A 6,089-nucleotide genomic window follows, 5' to 3' on the forward strand; every position below is an offset into this window, starting at 1 on the left:
GAGCAGATTTTCGATCTCTTACTCACGGAGAAGCATATAAAGGTACCCGAAGGCCACAAGATTCCTACGGTGCAGGGAGCTGAACGGAAAGCCATACCGCAAGTGGCATAACACGTTCACCCACACCACTAACGACCGCAGGGTGTGGCGTCGGCAGATCCAAATGGCGATAGAAAATGGACGGCTAATTTTCAACCGAGACGCCATGAAGGTCGACACACACCCCTTCCCCGCCGTTAACATGGTGGAGTATACTTACCGTGGAGGGTGCCAGCCGGATCTCTCGTGCAATATCAACATGGTAGGGCTTGGGCACCACTCGGTAAGGACGGAGATGAGGGCAGCCTGCTCTCATAGCAAAGACACGGAGGAAGCCGCTCCACGCGATCGGCTCCGCCAAGACGGCAAGCGCTACGTCACGGAGGGAGAAGTGAAGAACATAAGATATCAACGACCTCTCTCTGATCACCTCCTCAACAAGTATGTGAGTCAGTATGACCAACGTCGGCGATACAACGACGATGATGAAGAAGATCGTCTGGCTAGGGACGACAGGAGACGTCGTCGGCATGATCACGACGAGGAGCGATACGAGCGCCACGCCAAGGAAAAGTCGAGGGAGCAAGACGACGTGGATAGGCACTGGGACTGCCCCTTCTTCGGACACTCGCCGGGATTCAGGAATGAGCCGATTGCCAACAATCGGCAATTGCCCAGAATGTAAACAAAGGAAGAAGGATTCAGCTAACGTGTCCGTGTTCAAGCGTCTAGGGCCTCTCCCGCCTCGGAACAAGCATGCTGAGTCCGCTCGGGTAGAAGATCTCGAGGAACTAGAGGACGATGATGAAGAAGACAAGTATCATCGGCCAAGGTGGTGCCCTGATGGGCTCAGCCGTTCCCAAAAACGAAGGGTTCAGCGTCCGCGTGGGTTGGAAGAAGCTGAAAGATTATACCTGCACACGTTGAGGAAGGCACGGCCTGATCTGGCCGCCAAAATTCAGCGAACCCTGGACGAAGAAGGTTGGCCACAAAGAAAAGAGTGGCGCCCCAAGCAAAGGAAAGCCGATGATGAGACATCGGCTGGCACAAACATGGTCCTCGTCCTCCCAACGGAGTATACTGCTCAAGGATTAAGCGATGCACTCAAGGTGGACGACGGCGAGCGCATCGACATGACAGAGGATGAAGTTAGGCTGGTCGTATCCACTGGCCTAACCATGTAGCTGGAGCAAATCAATGAGCAAACGTGGCGAGGCTGACCCTTGTGATCGGCCCCAAAAATTTATGGAGGGACATTACAAAACCTTCATCGAACAAGCAACGTGGAGGCCGATTCCAGCAATCGGCCAAAATTATCCTCACCATCCATTCTGCCTGGGTTCAGCATTTAATCCAACATGGGATACCTAAAGAGCCGATACCGTCAATTCTCTTGACAGAATCGGCTCGGGGGGGCACCTAGGTGGATATAACACGAGGATATGAAGAAGGAGTATCTTTCAAATGCCTAGCAGCCCAAGATATTCTTTGATGATGAGTATTGAAGTATGGGGGCCGATACATAAATCGGCCGTGAAAAATTCAAAAAAAAAAAATTTAGGCACAGCCGATGCAGCAGACATCGACTTAAGGATAGAAAGCCGATGCATGGCCATCGACTCAAGAGGTGACTCGATGGAGCAGGAAGTGGGCCACGAAGAGAGACTCTAATGGAAGAACTCCTCAATGGAGTGGTTCAAGGGCTCAGATCCTCTCTTCAAGAACAATGCCAAGAGCAGCATGGATGTGCAGATCAGGCTAAGGGTGGGTTGCCTCAGATCCACCGAAGGAAAGGAGCCGATCTGACCGGCAAAGACAGAGAAGTGGACTGAAGAGGCTCGGGGGGCAACTCGCCTGAAAGTTTCGTGGCTCTGGAGAGCCAATTTGGTTGGAATCGGCTGGCTCTACATCGCAACTGTTCTGAAGAGTGGTGCTTTTGTTACAGAGGTATCAGCTTTAGCATCCAAGCCGATTCAGCGACGGTTCCAGTGGTTCTTGTAAGGACACCTCGCTCAAGACCAAACCTCCGGCCTATCGCGATTGGCTGTGCTATCGTCATTGGTAAGACTGGCTAATTTGGTGGATGACTGAGTTGGCCTGTCTCGCAGATTATCGTGAGAGAACGATGCGTTGCCATCGGTCATTGGGCATTGATTGGGTTAACGGTCGATAAAGTCAGATGAGGGAAAATCGGCTGAATCAGCATGCAAGACATCGGCAAAATCAAAAGAAGTTTTCATTGGTAATAAAATTTCTTACAAAGAGAGGCCGATTGTTCAACAAAAGGGAACAGATTATTACTGCCAACCCTATGCTAGTGAATCCCTACTCTAAGGGCTGTTGCTGTCTTCGCTGTCGCTGAGGTAGCTGCCGTCATTGCCGCTGTCGACGAGGTCCTCGTTGTCGCTCATCGTGACCTTCAGCAGAGGCTTCTTCCTCGTCATCATCATCATCCTCGTCTGACCAAGCCCAGCCCCGGATGCGCTTTGGTGGTGGTTCGTCGGAGGAGGTGTTGTCCTCCTGTTCCTTCTTCGGGTCGGAGGAGACGTCTTCGTCTTCGTTATCTTCTTCTTCTTTGGTGACAGAGGTGAATTTGCCCCGGAAGGGAGGGTCGTCGTCGTCGCTCTCCGCCTCCGGTGCTCCGTCAACTGTGTACCGGAGGTCATCTTCCCCGTCGGTTAGGGGAATGGCCCCATCCGACCGGACGAGGTCCTCACCCTCTGGCACGAAGTCGAAGTCCCACTCCCGCTTGTCCCAATGCTTGGGAGCGCGACGGTTGTACGCCTCCATCTGGTCGTGATCTGGGACCAACTCGCTTGAGGAAGAGGATTGGACGGAAGAGGAGGAAGAAGACGACATGGCTATGGAAGAAGAGGGTTTTTGGTGCCGATATCTAGAACAGAGGAAGGGGATGAAGAGGGTTGATCGATCGGCACGGATAAATAATGAGAAGTCTGGTGGAAATTTAATGCTATTGCAGTTTCCAAGGAGGTGATGCTAAAGCTATCGAATTTTGCAGAGAAGTCGAAAAGACAGGGCATCATGATGAAGGATGCTGCAACGGGTCTGCTCTGCCAAGACATGACCCTTCGAAGAAAAAAACAGAGTGGTTTTGGAATTATCATTGCCAAAACCAGGGGGGCATGTGTTATCACCAGATTTTGGCCAAATCAGGAGGTGGGCCGTAAGGGAGATGGGCTTGGAAGTTTACACGTGGAAGATCTCTGAAGCGGCCTTGCACGAAGGATTTGGGCTAGATTGCCCGTGTATCTTTAATTATAGTAGATTGCATCGTCGATTAAAAGTTAGAGTTTGACTCGTGCACGGTGGGGATTATTCCCACGTTAGAAAGTCCGCTGGACTATAAATATGTATCTAGGGTTTATGGAATAAACAACAACCAACGTTCAACACAAACAAATCTCGGCGCATCGCCAACTCCTTCGTCTCGAGGGTTTCTCCGGTAGCACCATGCTGCCTAGATCGCATCTTGCGATCTAGGCAGCACAAGCCTACCTACGTTGTTCATGCGTTGCTCGTCGTCGAAGCCTTTTTGATGGCGAGCAACGTAGTTATCTTAGATGTATTAGGGTTAGCATTGTTCTTCGTATCATATGCTGTCGTAGTGCAACCCTTATACATCTAGCCGCCCTTACACCTATCTTAGGTGTAGGGGCGGCACCCCGCTTGATCGTAGTTTAGTAGATCCGATCCGTTACGGTTGCTCCTTGTTCTACAAGGATTAGTTTAATATCCGCAATAGTTAGGCCTTACAAAGGGTTGGAGGATCCAGGCGGCGTGTAGGGTGTAGTTTGCTAGCCCTAGACGGGACGTTCCGGGGATCAACCTCGTGTTGGTTTTTAGGCCCTGTCTAGGATCGGCTTACGGTCACCGTACGCGAGCGCGAGGCCCAATCGTGAGTAGGATGATCCGATTATGCGGTGAAAACCCTAAATCGTCGTAGATCGCATTAGCTTTATCTTGATCAAGCAGGACCACCATATATTCGGACACCTTGTACGAATCATGGGTGGATCGGCTCTTTGAGTCGATTCACAGGATAACCTGAGAGCCGATCGAGGCTCGTATTTAACGTTTACGTGTATGCCCTGCAGGAAACTAAGCGAGGCATCATCCAACACCTTCCTGACCAGGTATAGGTCAGGTGGCACGCCCTTGCGATAGCATCGGACGTGTGACCAGGAGACTTTGCGGGCCGTCGCTCTGAGGGACTGGGGCCAGCCGCAGCCCTAGTTGTTCCCGGCTCTACTGTGTTGCCAGTCGCTGCCCGCCGGTGGGTTTCTGACCGCAACACAACCTACACGTGGAAATAAAATGCATTGATTATTTATGCTTTTCTGTTTAACTTATTATTTTTGATGGAACATGAAAATACTTAAAAATGACTATAGTTTCTGCTGGAGGTTCACGGTTAATGTTGACACTAATACTGGAAGCGTGTTGTGTGCAACTGCCTGGTGTGTTTCCATGTCAAGCCACACCCACCGGTTTCATCCGGAGTTCCAACGGTACCGAGCTGCTGAATGCAAAGGAGGACCATGCTGTTACAAGTTGTTCTTCAATCGTTTTTTCCTTGTTTGCTTCTTTTCGTTGTGTTGTAAGCTGTTCTCAACATCTACGTATTGTGGCTTTATTAATTTAAAGCTGAGCTAAGACCTTATGTTTAAAAATAATAAAAAATCAAAATAGATAATAAGGTACTCTTCTGAGGACGGGAAAAAACTGAATGAGATATAGCCGGCGCTGAGATTCGTGAAAGGAAACTGCTGGGCGTCCCCCGGGGGATCTGATTCCCCAGCCCCCGGGTCCCCAGCCGTCAGATCAAGCATTTCGACGGTTAGATTTGCATGTAGCAAAAAAACGCCCTCCGGCAGCAAAAAACCACCCCCGGCAGCAAATGACTGAAGCAAAAAACGGTTCGTCCATGAATCAAAAGAAAAAGTCTAAGCTCGCCGGAGTCTCGCCGGAGACCTCGTCGGAGACCCCGTAGCAAACATCTTACGCAGATGTAGCAAAATCGCAAATAAATTGCAGCAATTTTTTTTATTATATGTTGCAAATCCTCATGACACGGACCTCACCGGAGATAAGAACTCGCCGGCGGCAGCGCCGCCCAAGAGTGTAGCAACTCCACCCACCTACGGTAGCACTAGGTAGCACCGCCTCGAACCTCTGGTAGCAAAATCGAACATTTAAGGTAGCAAAATCCACTCTTCACCGGTAGCAACACCGGACACTAAAAGGTAGCAATGTCGGCCTCCGCCGGTAGCAATGCCGACCTCCCAAGGTAGCAAAGCCGTCCTGCGCTCGCTAGCAACGGCATGCGTCCAATGTAGCAATTGAACCGCCGCAAGCAATTCTCGTAGGTGTGTGGGGCCGGCGCATGTAGGTGTTTGTAGCACCAACAACCCCTACCTTGGTAGCACCTCTCGCCCACCTATGGCCAACAAGAAGGTTGAGGATGACGACTGGACGGAGGAAGTTGAGGGAGGAATATGGCGGCGGTCAGAGGATAGGTTGCCCGGAGGACGACGAGGTCGGGCGCGTGGCGGCGGGGAGCCATGCCGCGCGGCGGCGGGGATTCATGGCGCGCTGGCCGGCGAGATTTGCGGCCAAGGGCCATGGCACCAAGCTACTGGAGAGCGGGATCCGGCTGCGTGGTCGCGGTAGCTGCGGGGAAACGGCCGGCGAACGGCGAGGTCGAGGGCATCCGCGCCGGAGCTGCCGGAAAGCGGCCGGCGACAAATCTCACGGGAAAAAGTAGGTGCGCCGGGAGGATAAGGAAGAAAGGAGAAGTTATGGGGCCCACCCACGTGGAGCTGTTTCATGCGTCGTTCACTCGTCCGCGTCCGCCCGATGCCTCTCATCCGACGGCTAAGCACCAGGAGGTTGTAGAGCGTGAAATCCCCCGGGGGAGAACAATCATTTTCCTTCGTGAAAACATCCAACAGTCCAAAAAGTGAGCGTGTGTCAATTGTAAAACAGATGGCTGTTGAAGGAAAAGTGTTGGTTTTTGGGACACGCCAACG

Source organism: Lolium rigidum, chromosome 5, assembly GCF_022539505.1.
Source record: "Lolium rigidum isolate FL_2022 chromosome 5, APGP_CSIRO_Lrig_0.1, whole genome shotgun sequence".
Lineage (NCBI taxonomy): Eukaryota > Viridiplantae > Streptophyta > Magnoliopsida > Poales > Poaceae > Lolium > Lolium rigidum.